General features: G+C 42.0%; 1 long non-coding RNA gene across 2 annotated transcripts in view; it reads left to right on the forward strand.

Annotated features, from left to right (window-relative positions):
• The window catches only part of LOC137380715 (uncharacterized), a 57,051-nt gene that overhangs the window by 16,476 nt on the left and 27,487 nt on the right, over positions 1 to 13,088 (forward strand). For both annotated transcript variants that reach the window (XR_010977069.1, XR_010977068.1), the window contains exon 2: positions 6,584 to 6,671. This is a non-coding gene — a long non-coding RNA (uncharacterized lncRNA). The remainder of the gene's footprint in view (positions 1 to 6,583; positions 6,672 to 13,088) is intronic.

A 13,088-nucleotide genomic window follows, 5' to 3' on the forward strand; every position in this document is an offset into this window, starting at 1 on the left:
TCCTACCACATCCCCACATCTCCCTATATTTCCCTACCACCTACCTATACTAGGGGCAATTTATAATGGCCAATTAACCTATCAACCTGCAAGTCTTTGGCATGTGGGAGGAAACCGGAGCACCCGGAGGAAACCCATTCTCTAATGGTTAATGATGCAGCAGAAGATTTGCTCCTTGAGCATAGTATTTATAAGATGGCCAATAAAAAGGCTCCAGGTCAGAAAGATTGGTTAAAGTTGCTGCTTAGTAGTTACATTTCTTCCCTTTATGTGGTGAAGTTGATAGTATTTGGCAGTCACAGAAGATATAGGGGGTGAAATTCATCTCAGCAGTAACACTAAACCAGGTGTTATTGCATTGGCCATTTGTTATACTCCTTGCCTGATACTCAGATCAGTGGAAGCTACTGTTAGGCAGGAATTATAAAGAGCATCCAATATAATACTGCCTGTTTTGCACTACTTACCCAACAATATCTATGTGAACAATAGTGAGATCCAGAGATCTTGCCATAGTACTGCAAGTTACTGGAATGTACGTTGTGCTGCCAAATGAATCTCCTCAACTTCAGTAGGTGAATTGAATACGCGCTCTATCAGATGGAAGCTCAACTTATGAACTGACAGACAATTTATTTAACATGGAACAGGTGAACGAACAGTATTCAATGCAAAAGTGGGTAATTACAGTTATTTGCATACCTTGCTATCATGCACAGTATTTCAAAACCAATACAGATGCTTCTCACTGAGCTTCTCTCTCAAGATACATTGAGCTTTGAAAACAGCTGTCCACTTCCTATGTGGTGAAATACAATCTCAAGAGTTGCTGACTTAATACCATCTCTCTTCTGGCTTCAAACAGACTCTTTTCTGAGGTAAATTTAGTCACAAAAGTCTCATGCCAAATTCTTTCAAGATGTACTGAAACGAAGCCAATGGAAGAAGAACTGATTTTCTAATACCTATATTAAATCGTTAGTCATTTTTCCATAGGATGTATGTTCCCAAATTTTAAATGTTGATACTACAGCCATCCAGAAAACAAAGATTTGCATTTATATAGCACCTTTCATGACCTCAGGATGTCCTAAAACATTTTGCAGCCAGTGAAGTACTTTTTTGAAATGTAATCACTGTTGTAATGCAGAAAATGCAGAAGCGAATTTCCATCCAGCAAGGTTTCTCAAAAAAGTGATGTGATAATGAGCAGTTAGTCTGTTTTAGTAACATTGTTTGAGGGCTAAGTATTGGCCAGGGCACCTCTGACAGTGCAGCACTCCTCAGTACTAACAGCCTATGAGTGTCAGTCCAGATTTTGTGCTCAAGTTCTGGAGAAAGATTTGAACCCACTAACTTCTGCCTCAAAGGAAAGACTACCATCTTATATATAAAATATATAATAAAACAGGTAGAGCCCAATGTCATTGCAATCAATTAACAATAGCATATCAAAGCCACCTTTTATTTTGATAGTAAGACTGTGACTGGTTGCTAACACAATTTTTTTTCCACTTGTCTGGGTTCCAAGTTGAATATGTACTGCACAGATTACTATTTTCTGAATGAACTTGGTTTTTAAACCCCATTACTGTGCTGGTAATAAACAATTTTAAGGCAATAATGTAAATCAGGGAAACATGTTTCATTTTTATCACCATGTAGTACAAATCAAAACAAGTCTAGCCTATCTGAACTTGATCAATTTGGTTAGTGTAGGCCTCACCAAACCTTCGTTCACCCTAATCAGGTTGTTTTGATGAGGTTTAGAAATAGTGATCCTGCTCTCCCCTACACTATTATTAATAAGTGGATACCATTATGACGATCACTTTGTGGGTTTGAGTACAAATCATATGGACTCGAGGTGTAAGGGGCAATTCCGTGATCATGTGCTGCAGTGGAATTTGTGCTTGGAGAATGGAAGCTACAGTATTATAACTTTATGTCCAATCATGCTCCCTATTTGTGGCTCTATGCCTGAAGTATGAGGTCACAGAATTATCCCTGTACTATTTAGCTGACATGAGATCTGTCATTTGTATTTTGCAACAAATGACTGAGATCAGGTTGCCATAGAAATTGTGAAAATTAGCTAGGAATTAACTAGGAAAAAGAATCAAATATCATCAATACCGTGTTTCTCAAACACCTTTTCCCGCTTATTGAAAGGGCCATTAAGCACTACTCAGAACGTCAAGCACTCCCAGATTACATGTAACATGAGTTGGATGCAGTGCGAAGCTCCAAATGTATCCCTTAATCTCAACCTCAGCAGAGCCAGAGTACGAGGGCTGTGGGTTTACAGCGAGCAACAACATTCATTAGATATTCAACATGTTGTAACAGTTAGTGTGAATGATTCAGGTAGAGACTGACAATGGAAATTTAGATCTTACAAATTAATCATGGGCAGTAAAATGCAGAAATTAATTTTCTTTAAGTAAAATCTGTGTATTGAACACTTCTCTTTTAATTGTAACAAGAATGAGGGTTTTTATATTATTCCTTCAGGCACAGTGCAAGTTCATGTTTGTCAGTTATATGGAATTTAAAAAATACTTTAGCTAGGGAAGGACTGCCTTCATTCTATGTTAGTAGCATGATATAAGATTATATTTGACATTGATTTGCATTTTTACAAATTACTACTGTAACCAGAGGATGGCTGTCATTGCATTCGCATTAGTCATATAGGCTTGCAGCATGATAGAAGTCTATATTTAATATTTATTTTATTTCACAAAGTGTGTTACTGCACCAATGAAATGGTGCTGTATTTTTTTTTGGTGTGATATAAGCTCATTAATTGCTGTAGCCAGAGAAGGGAAATAATAATTATTTTAATGACGGCTCCCCATGCATAGCATTACATTTGACTTATTATTTTACTTGCTGAGAATTCAGGGCTTGTATGCACTGTAGTTTAACCCTCTGAAGACAACAGTAGCATTTTTGGATCATGTTCAACAATAATAAAATTTTCCACCACACAATACAAGCAAAAACATAATTTCCAACGCAATGTCATCCTATTACTATCTGACTGGGGTTTTCATATTCAGTCATGGTTTCCCTACCACAAGCTGGGCAGGAGACTGAACTAGCTGGCAGTGGTCCTCACTTACTATAATTCATTAAGCTTAATCCAACAAACCCTGCCCCACCACCACCACGCCCTTCACATCAGAAATCAAAACATATGGACTTATTTTTCCAATCGATCCAATTTTATGTACCAGAATAACAACTTCATTCACAATACTTTTAGTCTTCCTACATGCTCTAGTTTAGTTACACATACAAAATCAAGTATATTATATATATTGTTATGAGGATTTTTTTGTATTAAAACTTAGGATTCTGTGTTTTTAAAAACTGAAAAAGGATTTCAATGGACACTGAGACACCTGCAAATAGTTAACTTTATGGATGTTTTGAAAGGAAGTTCAAAAAAAGTTGAACTGGTAAACATGGACTGGAATGCAGGTAATTTCAAGGAAACCAGCAAGGGGTTGACCTCAGAGCTACCTTCTGTTATAACAAGAAAGAATTTATGACTGGGCATGTGACTTGTGTATGGAAGGTTTTGGTTTCAGTTTGGAACTTTAAAAAGCCAGTGGGTTTGGACAAAAGTAGGCATTTGAAGTTTGATTTTGACCTGCCTGGAGATGACCCAGAAAAAGTATTACCTCAAACAAAAACAAGAAATGCTGGATTCACTCAGCAGGTCTGGCAGCATCTGTGGAAAGAGAAGCAGAGTTAACGTTTCGGGTCAGTGACCCTTCTTCGGAACTGCGGAGTAGAACAAATTTGAGATAAGGTGAGACGGTGCTGCTGGAGAGAGAGGTCCAGTGTGTGCATATGGCGGCGCATAGCACTGAGTGTGGATCTCAGGATGCGGCGAGAGTTGCAGTCCGAGGAACGTTGTATTTCTTGGAGATACCTGTGATCCTGGGTGGTTTCAAAGCATGATGGGTGAAACTGCAGTTGGAATCCACGTGGAATCAGTCGGAGCCGGAGACAGTCACTGAGGAAGGAGATGTGGCTGTGAAAACGGGTTTTGGTAGATACCTTATCAAACACCAAACATCAAAAAAGTATTACCTCTCTGTACATGAATCCTGCATCACTTGAGAAGCAACCCTGTGTTTCAAATGTGGCAGATTCCTATTGCCTGCTGTCTCTGAAGAATCCCTGCATCAAGCTTTACTGTTGCCTCCTGGGTTTAAGAAATCCTGAATATTGAAAGAAACCTTTTACTGCTATATTGCTGTTGTAAGACCCAAGAAGTTCCTTGTTGCTGCACACCTGATGGAAGACCTTACGTGAAGCCTTCTACTAGTGAAGTTCTTTGAATGCCTACCCATCACAGACCGTTCATCAACCTCGCCTGGAAAGACTTGGAGTGGCATCCAACTATTTGACTTTGGGACACCTCACCAAACCAAAGTACTTCCTTCCAGATCATGATAGACTAAGTTTTTAAAAAATTATTCCCTTTATTCCTATGAAACAGCTGTAAGCCAAAATCCCTTTTTTCCCCACTTAACTGGTTTTTGGATGTATGCACACGTGCATGAGGGCTAGGGAAAATAAGGAGCTTTATATCTCAATTCATATATAGATTTACTTCATTATTGATTAAGACTTGGTTTATAATGAATGGTTAATTTTGTTGTTGATTAAAGAAACCTGGTTGGTATGCTTTATTCAGGGACAAATAGATTATCTAATTGGCTGTTTCAGTAAGTGGGAAAATGTATTAATATGCTGTGGCCTGTGGAGAAGTGGGACTGAATTAACAGTGCATTCCTCCCGCCTCAGTCATAGCAATATGCATAAGTTTGTTGTAAACTTGTTTCATAAAAGCACAGTCTCAACATAAAGGCAACCTCAATGATGTGTACAGTTTTCAAAATACAGCATTTCAGTCATAAGAATCATGTGCACAGGCATTTTTTTTACTGCTGTCCATTTGGAGTGCAATCAGAGAAAGCACCTGATCTGCATCCTTTCACACTTAATCATCTCTGCTGTATATTATGAGGCTACTACCAGAGACATGTCTAATTATTGGAATTAAGCAGACATACCATAACTGACTTGTGGTAGAACAGGCATACAGCCACCACAATTGTGAAATTGTTATTGTTCTGTCAGTAGTTTCCATGTGTAGGTTGGCTTTAGTTTTCCTTATCAAACTAAATAAGCCAAGACAGTTGCCCATCTCAACTTTTTTGATTACATCAATATCTGTTTATGCTCATAACAAATGAACCAAAAAGATAGGCTAACACCTTTTCCTTCGAGTCAGAAGCTTGCACATTCAAACCCCAGTGTAGGAATTGAGCACATAATGTACAGTGCATTACAAAGGACAAACTGTATTGTCAGACATTCTGTCCTTTGGATGAAACATTAAATCTGCTTGCCTATTTTGGTGGATGTTAACAATTTCATGGTGTCTTTTTTAGAAAAAGCATCTCCCAATGTTTCTCATCAACCAGCACCAACAGAAACAAATTAACTGGTTATTCAGTTTGTCATTTGGCCCCGTTTATAGTGTATAATATCCTACCATGTTGCTTATTAACATTTCAAAGTAATTAATTGGACATGATGTGCTTTTTTTCCTTTCATTTTATTGAGATATTCAGTGGCCAGGAATAGTACTTTTTCACTGTTGGTAGTCAGTGCAGCACTTATGTCCTTTAGGGAAGGAAATCTGCCATCCTTACCTGGTCTGGCCTACATGTGACTCCAGGCCCACAGTAATGTGGTTGACTCTTAACTGCCCTCTGAAATGCCCTAGCAAGCCACTCAGTTGAAGGGCAATTAGGATTGGTCAACAAATGCTGTCCTTACCAGCGATGCCCACATCTCATGAAAGAACAAAAAACCCTTCCCAAATTAGGTATATTTAAATTAAATTAGATAGTGCTGTAAACTCTCTCCAGTCTGTCCCTTCAAGTGCCTTAATGCCAGCCTCAGGAAGCTACCATCTACACACACTGACCCAGTTAAATTTTTGAATAAAGATACCTTTGTGGTCTCTTGGAGCAAGGTAGATAACTTAATGCCAACAGTGTAAATTCTGGACATTTTTGAAACTAATCATATACTGAATGGGTACTGGCCTGAAAGTTCCCAAAATAATTTCACTTATTAGCACATTTTTGGCACAAAAATGTCCTTTGTTTCTTATTGATAGCAAAATAATAAGTGCAAATATGAACATTTTTACAATTTTGCAACAAATACAGGTAATCTCTCCACCCTTCCTCGCCTCTTTTATATTTAAGGCTAAGAGTTTGGTGAGTTTCAGTCCAGTACTTGGTAACTTAATTGTCAATTTCCCATAATGCAAATAATGTACCACTATACTGGAACACTTATTTATTGAATCTATTTTCAAAATTAGGAGTTTTGTCATGGGAATTTGGGAATTAACACCCACAAATCAATAGAGGAATCTATTCAGCCTAATATTACATAGGCATCATAAACATTGATCTATTTAGCTTGTTTCTTGCCACATCATAAACAGTACTATTCTCATGGTGCCTTTTTTCTTTGTTAGGGAAATTCTTCATTATCCAATTCACTTGAGAAATAGGATCGCTTTTGCGATGGTCAGTGATTTCAGTGGTGTCGTGCATCAGACACAGGTGAGATACATTACTTGTATTACTTGAGACACAGTGAGATACTGATGAATATGGCTTGCTGTGTCCATGGTGCAGTATAATAATAAGGAAATTCCTGTGTTGTTGAAGACTAGCACATGTCTACTATGGCCTTAAAAAAAATGTCAATGAGCTCATGGCCACATAATGTGGTCTCAGCATCCAAACTATGCTGCTGTTGCCTGATATCTATTTAATATGGGTGCTGCATTTAGGCATGTTAGTTCCTGTTTCTTAAATCTGGTTGGTAGTTGCGTCAAGTAGCAATATTTTGGCCCAGGGATTTCACTGTCCATTTTACAGTCTCTTTGGCTTTTGCTTCTGCACCTATTCACATATTCTTAAAGCTATGCTCCATTTGTCACCTGTGGGTGTCAACTGAAGGAACAATAGTTAAGTTTTGCTTAAACAGGACCTATGATTGAATAGGTTGATAAGCCTGCTAAATCTGCTGGTTCTAGTGGAGGAAGGATAGGATCAGAGGAGGGTTGCAATACAGACTGGACTCGGTAGCCAAGATATCGTGGGCCATCGGCAATTAACATACATTTGACCTATGGCCCATGAAATGTGGCAAACAAAAAGCATGCAGCTTGGTGTAGCTTCACTGAAGGTGAATACACAGCAGGTTGCAACCTTGGTTCAGTGGTTGTGCTGTTGCCAGTTGAATTCCCATTCCAGAGACTTGAGCTCATAGTCAAGGCTGTCACTACAATACAATACTAAGGGAGTACTGCACAGTCAAATGTGCTGTCTTTCGACAGGTGGACATAAAAGATCCCAAAACACTTCAAAAACCAGTGGCTATGTTCTTCTGGTATTCTAGCCAATTTTTACCCCTCAACAAGCTTCACGAAAACAGATTCTGACTCAGAGGCAAAATGCTATCTCTGATGATACAACAACGATCACAACAAGTACAGCTTGCATTTAAACACAAGCTTTAACATAGTAAAACATTGCAGGGCACTTCATAAAAGCATTATCAAACAAAATTTGATACTGAACCATATACGGAGATATTAGGACAGGTGAGCAAAAGCTTAATCGAAAAGGTAGGTTTAAGGAACTTCTTGAAGAGGGAGAGAGACAGAGAGACGGGGAGGCTTAAGGTGGAAAATCCAAGGCTGAGGGCCTAGGCAGCTGAAGGCACGCTGGCAATGGTGCAGCAATTAAAATCCAGGATGTGCAAGGGGCCACCATTTCTGAGGTCTTGTGTCTAACACATCTGTAAAATTTGCAAGTGACAGACATAGAAAAGTCTGCCATATTTGCACCTTTTTGGCTCAAATCTCATTCACAAAACAACAATATCAGAACTGAACATATAAAGAATCTTCTAAATAAGTAGTGTTTTTAAAAAAAAAAAGATTAAGGAAGCCAGTCATTTCCAGTGATGATTTCTAACCTTGATAATCTGGTTCTATCTCAAGCGGAAGAGAAAAGGATGACAAGCATCTATCAATCTAGAGACAAACCTTCTCAGCAACAAGTAGAATGCAATTGATCTCCGGATATACCAATATACAGTAATTAAAATGTGGTTCTGAAGTGTCAATTCTACTTTAGCAGCAGACAGCTTTCCTGAAGGCAGTCCCTTTATATGATTGGGTAAAGGTTATTAGGACATAAACACTCCCATTGTCACTGTTGAACTTGTATAAGACACTAGGTCGGCCTCAGCTGGAGCATTCTGCCAAGTTCTGGGCGCCGCACTTTAGGAAAGACATGAGGGCAATGGGGAGAGTACAGAAAAGATTCACGGGAATGGTTCCAGGGATGAGGAATTTCAGTTATGAAGATAGATTGGAAAAGTTGGGACTGTTTTCCTTGGAGACGGCTGAGAGGTGATTTGATAGAGGTATTCAAAATCATGAGGGGTCTGGACAGAGTAGAGAGAGAGAAACTGTTCCCACTCGTGAAAGGAACAAGAACGAGAGGGCGCAAATTTAAAGTATTTGGTAAGAGAAACAAAAATGACACGAGGAAAGACTTTTTCGTGCAGAGAGTGGTTAAGGTCTGGAATGCGCTGCCTGAGAAAGTGGTGGAAGCAGGTGCAATTGAAGCATTCAAAAGGGAATTAGACAGTTTTATGAAAAGGAAGAATGTGCAGGGTTACAAGGAGAAGGCAGGGGAATGGAACTGAGGGAATTGCTCTTTCAGAGAGCCAGTGCGGACACGATTTTTAAAAATTCATTCATGGAATGTGGGTGTCGCTGGCCAGGCCAGCATTTATTGCCCATCCCTAATTGCCCTTGAGAAGGTGGTGGTGAGCTGCCTTCTTCAACCGCTGCAGTCCATGTGGGGTAGGTACACCCACAGTGCTCTTAGGAAGGGAGTTCCAGGATTTTGACCCAGCGACAGTGAACGAACGGCGATATAGTTCCAAGTCAGGATGGTGTGTGACTTGGAGGGGAACTTGCAGGTGATGGTGTTCCCATGCATTTGCTGCCTTTGTCCTTCTAGTTGGTAGAGGTCATGGGTTTGGAAGGTGCTGTCTAAGGAGCCTTGGTGCGTTGCTGCAGTGCATCTTGTAGATGGTACACACTGCTGCCACTGTGCGTCGGTGGTGGAGGGAGTAAATGTTTGTAGATGGGGTGCCAATCAAGCGGGCTGCTTTGTCCTGAATGGTGTCGAATTTCTTGACTGTTGTTGGAGCTGCACCCATCCAGGCAAGTATTCCATCACACTCCTGACTTGTGCCTTGTAGATAGTGGACAGGCTTTGGGGAGTCAGGAGGTGAGTTACTCGCCACAGGATTCCTAGCCTCTGATCTGGTCATGTAGCCACAGTATTTATATGGCAACTCCAGTTCAGTTTCTGGTCAATCGTAGCCCCTAGGATGTTGATAGTGGGGGATTCAGCGATGGTAATGCCATTGAATGTCAAGGGGAGATGGTTAGATTCTCTCTTGTTGGAGATGGTCATTGCCTGGCACCTGTGTAGCGCGAATGTTACTTCCTACTTATCAGCCCAAGCCGGGATATTGTCCAGGTCTTGCTGCATCTCTGCACGGACTGCTTCAGTATCTGAGGAGTCATGAATGGTGCTGAACATTGTGCAATCATCAGCAAACATCCCCACTTCTGACCTTATGATTGAAGGAAGGTCATTGATGAAGCAGCTGAAGATGATTGGGCCTAGGACACTACCCTGAGGAACTCCTGCAGTGATGTCCTGGAGCTCAGATGATTGACCTCCAACAACCACAACCATCTTCCTTTGCACTAGTTATTACTCCAGCCACTGGAGGGTTTTCTCCCTGATTTCCATTGAGCTCAGTTTTGCTAGGGCTCCTTGATGTCTTACTCAGTCAAATGCTGCCTTGATGTCAAGGGCAGTCACTCTCACCTCACCTCTTGAGTTCAGCTGTTTTGTCCATGTTTAAACCAAGGCTGTAATGAGGTCAGGAGCTGAGTGGCCCTGGTGGAACCCAAACTGAGCATCACTGAGCAGGTTATTGCTAAGCAAGTGCCGCTTGATGGCCCTGTTGATGACACCTTCCATCACTTTACTGATGATTGAGAGTAGACTGATGGGGCGGTAATTGGCCGGGTTGGACTTGTCCTGCTTTTTGTGTACAGGGCATACCTGAGCAATTTTCCACATTGCAGGGTAGATGCCAGTGTTGTTGCTGTACTGGAACAGCTAGGCCGGGGGCCCGGCAAGTTCTGGAGCACAGGTCTTCAGTACTATTGCTGGAATATTGTCGGCCCATAGCCTTTGCAGTATCCAGTGTCTTCAGTCATTTCTTGATATCACGCGGAGTGAATTGAATTGGCTGAAGTCTGGCATCTGTGACGCTGGGGACTTCAGGTGAGGCCGAGATGGGTTATCAACTCGGCACTTCTGGCTGAAGATTGTTGCTAATGCTTCAGCCTTATCTTTTGCACTAATGTGCTGGGCTCCCCCATCATTGAGGATGGGGATATTTGTGGAGCCACCTCCTCCATTTAGTTGTTTAATTGTCCACCACCATTCACGGCTGGATGTGGCAGGACTGCAGAGCTTAGAACTGATCCGTTGGTTTTAGAATCGCTTAGCTCTGTCTATCGAATGCTGCTTACGCAGTTTGGCATGCAGATAGTCCTGTGTTGTAGCTTCACCAGGTTGACACCTCATTTTGAGGTATGCTTCGTGCTGCTCCTGGCATGCCCTCCTGCACTCTTCATTGAACCAGGGTTGGTCTCCTGGCTTGATGGTAATGGTAGAGTGGGGGATATGCTGGGCCATGAGGTTACAGATTGTGGTTGAGTACAATTCTGCTGCTGCTGATGGCCCACAGCACCTCATGAATGCCCAGTTTTGCATTGCTAGATCTGTTTGAAATCTATCCCATTTAGTACGGTGGTAGTGTCACACTACACAGAGGAGCGTATCCTCAATGTGAAGGCAGGACTTCGTCTCCACAAGGACTGTGCGTTGTCACTCCTACCAGTACGGTTATGGACAGATGCATCTGCGGCAGGCAGATTGGGGAGGACAAGGTCAAGTATGTTTTCCCTTCTTGTTGGTTCCCTCACCACCTGTCGCATTCCCGGTCTAGCAGATATGTCCTTTAGGACTCCGCCAGCTCGGTCAGTAGTGGTGCTACCGAGCCACTCTTGGTGATGGACATTGAGGTCCCCTACCCAGAGTACATTCTGTGTCCTTGCCACTCTCAGTGCTTCCTCGAAGTGCTGTTCAACATGGAGGAGTACTGAGTCATTAGCTGAGGGAGGGTGGTAGGTGGTAATCAGCAAGATGTTTCCTTGTCCACGTTTGACCTGATGCCATGAGACTTCATGGGGTCCAGAGTCGATGTTGAGGACTCCCAGGGCAACTCCCTCCCTACTGTATACCACTGTGCCGCCACCTCTGCTGGGTTTGTCCGGCTGGTGGTCAGGACATACCCGGGGATGGTGATGGCAATGTCTGGGACATTGTCTGTAAGGTATGATTCTGTGAGTATGACTATGTCAGGCTGTTGCTTGACTAATCTTTGGGACAGCTCTCCCAACTTTGGCACAAGCCCCCAAATGTTAGTAAGGAGGACTTTGCAGGGTCGACAGGGCTGGGTTTGCTGTTGTCGTTTCCAGTGCCTAGGTCGATACCGGGTGGTCCGTCCGGTTTCATTCCTTTTTATTGACTTCGTGGCGGTTAGATATAACTGAGTGCCTTGCTACATCTTAAATGTATTCAATGATGGAGCATTCACAACCCTCTGGGGTAGAGAATTCCAAAGAGTCACAATCCTTTGAGTGGAGTAATTTCTCCCCATCTCAGTCCAGAATGATTGACCCCTTATCCTGAGACTGTGTCCCCATGTTCTAGATTCCCTGACCAGCGGAAACAATCTCTCAGCTTCTCCCCTATCAAGCCCTTTCAAAATCTTGTATCTCCCAATTAGATCGCCCCTCACTCTTCTAAACTCCAGAGAATATAGGCTCAATTTACTCAGCCCCTCATCATAGGACAACCCCCTCATCCCAGGGACCAATTTAGTAAATCTTCGCTGCACCGCCTCCAATGCAAGTGTATCCTTTCTTAAGTGTGGAGACCAAAACTGCACACAGTATTCCAGGTGCGGTCTCACCAAAGCCCTGTAAAATTTTAGCAAGACTTCTTTATTCCTGTACTCCAATCCCCTTACAATAAAGGCCAACATGCCATTTTCCTTCCAATAGCCTGCTGCACCTGCATGTTAACTTTGTGTGTTACCGTACGTGTACCCCCAAGTCTCTCTGAACATCAACACTTACCAGTTTCACACTGTCAGGCAAGCCTCCCACCTGCCAAGACTGAGGCACACATTATTTTGCCACATGAACATTAAAACTTATAATTGTGGCTGGGAAGAAAAGAGGGCCTATCACAAGGAATTGCCAGGCCACTGACTGGAAAGACATTTGCATGCTAGCAGACAGTGTTGGAACAAGGGACCCAGTCCTTGCTTCCCCAATACACAGAAGAAGTGGTCAGACTAGTTTAGTCACATGCCTGGCTGGCTGTTAGTTTTGTGAATTTGAACTGACCATAGAATTTTAAACTCAGAAAGCTGTTTGTACTGGACTGGAAAGGACCTCTCTCCTGTCTGCTTTCATCTCGTTCTCACCAGCTTCGGAAACCACTGAAGATACGTGAACTCAAAGAGAGAAAGTCTCCTATGTGAACAAGGTTTAAGAAGAATACTGGGCCCCAATGAAAAGTAAGAGCTGTCTACAATCAAAGACCCTACGGCAAGCTGGAAACACAGAAACCGCAACAAGAAACCCCCTTCAGAGACTGCCTCAAACCTCTATTTTGTTTTTCTTCTGTTCTTTTCTGTCCCTATTTGCACGTGTGTATCGCATGTGTATGCTAGCGTCGGTGCGTCGTATATCCGTAGGTGTTAAGCGAATTAGAGTTTAAGTTTAAGGT

Source organism: Heterodontus francisci, chromosome 20 (assembly GCF_036365525.1).
Source record: "Heterodontus francisci isolate sHetFra1 chromosome 20, sHetFra1.hap1, whole genome shotgun sequence".
Taxonomy (NCBI): Eukaryota; Metazoa; Chordata; class Chondrichthyes; order Heterodontiformes; family Heterodontidae; genus Heterodontus; species Heterodontus francisci.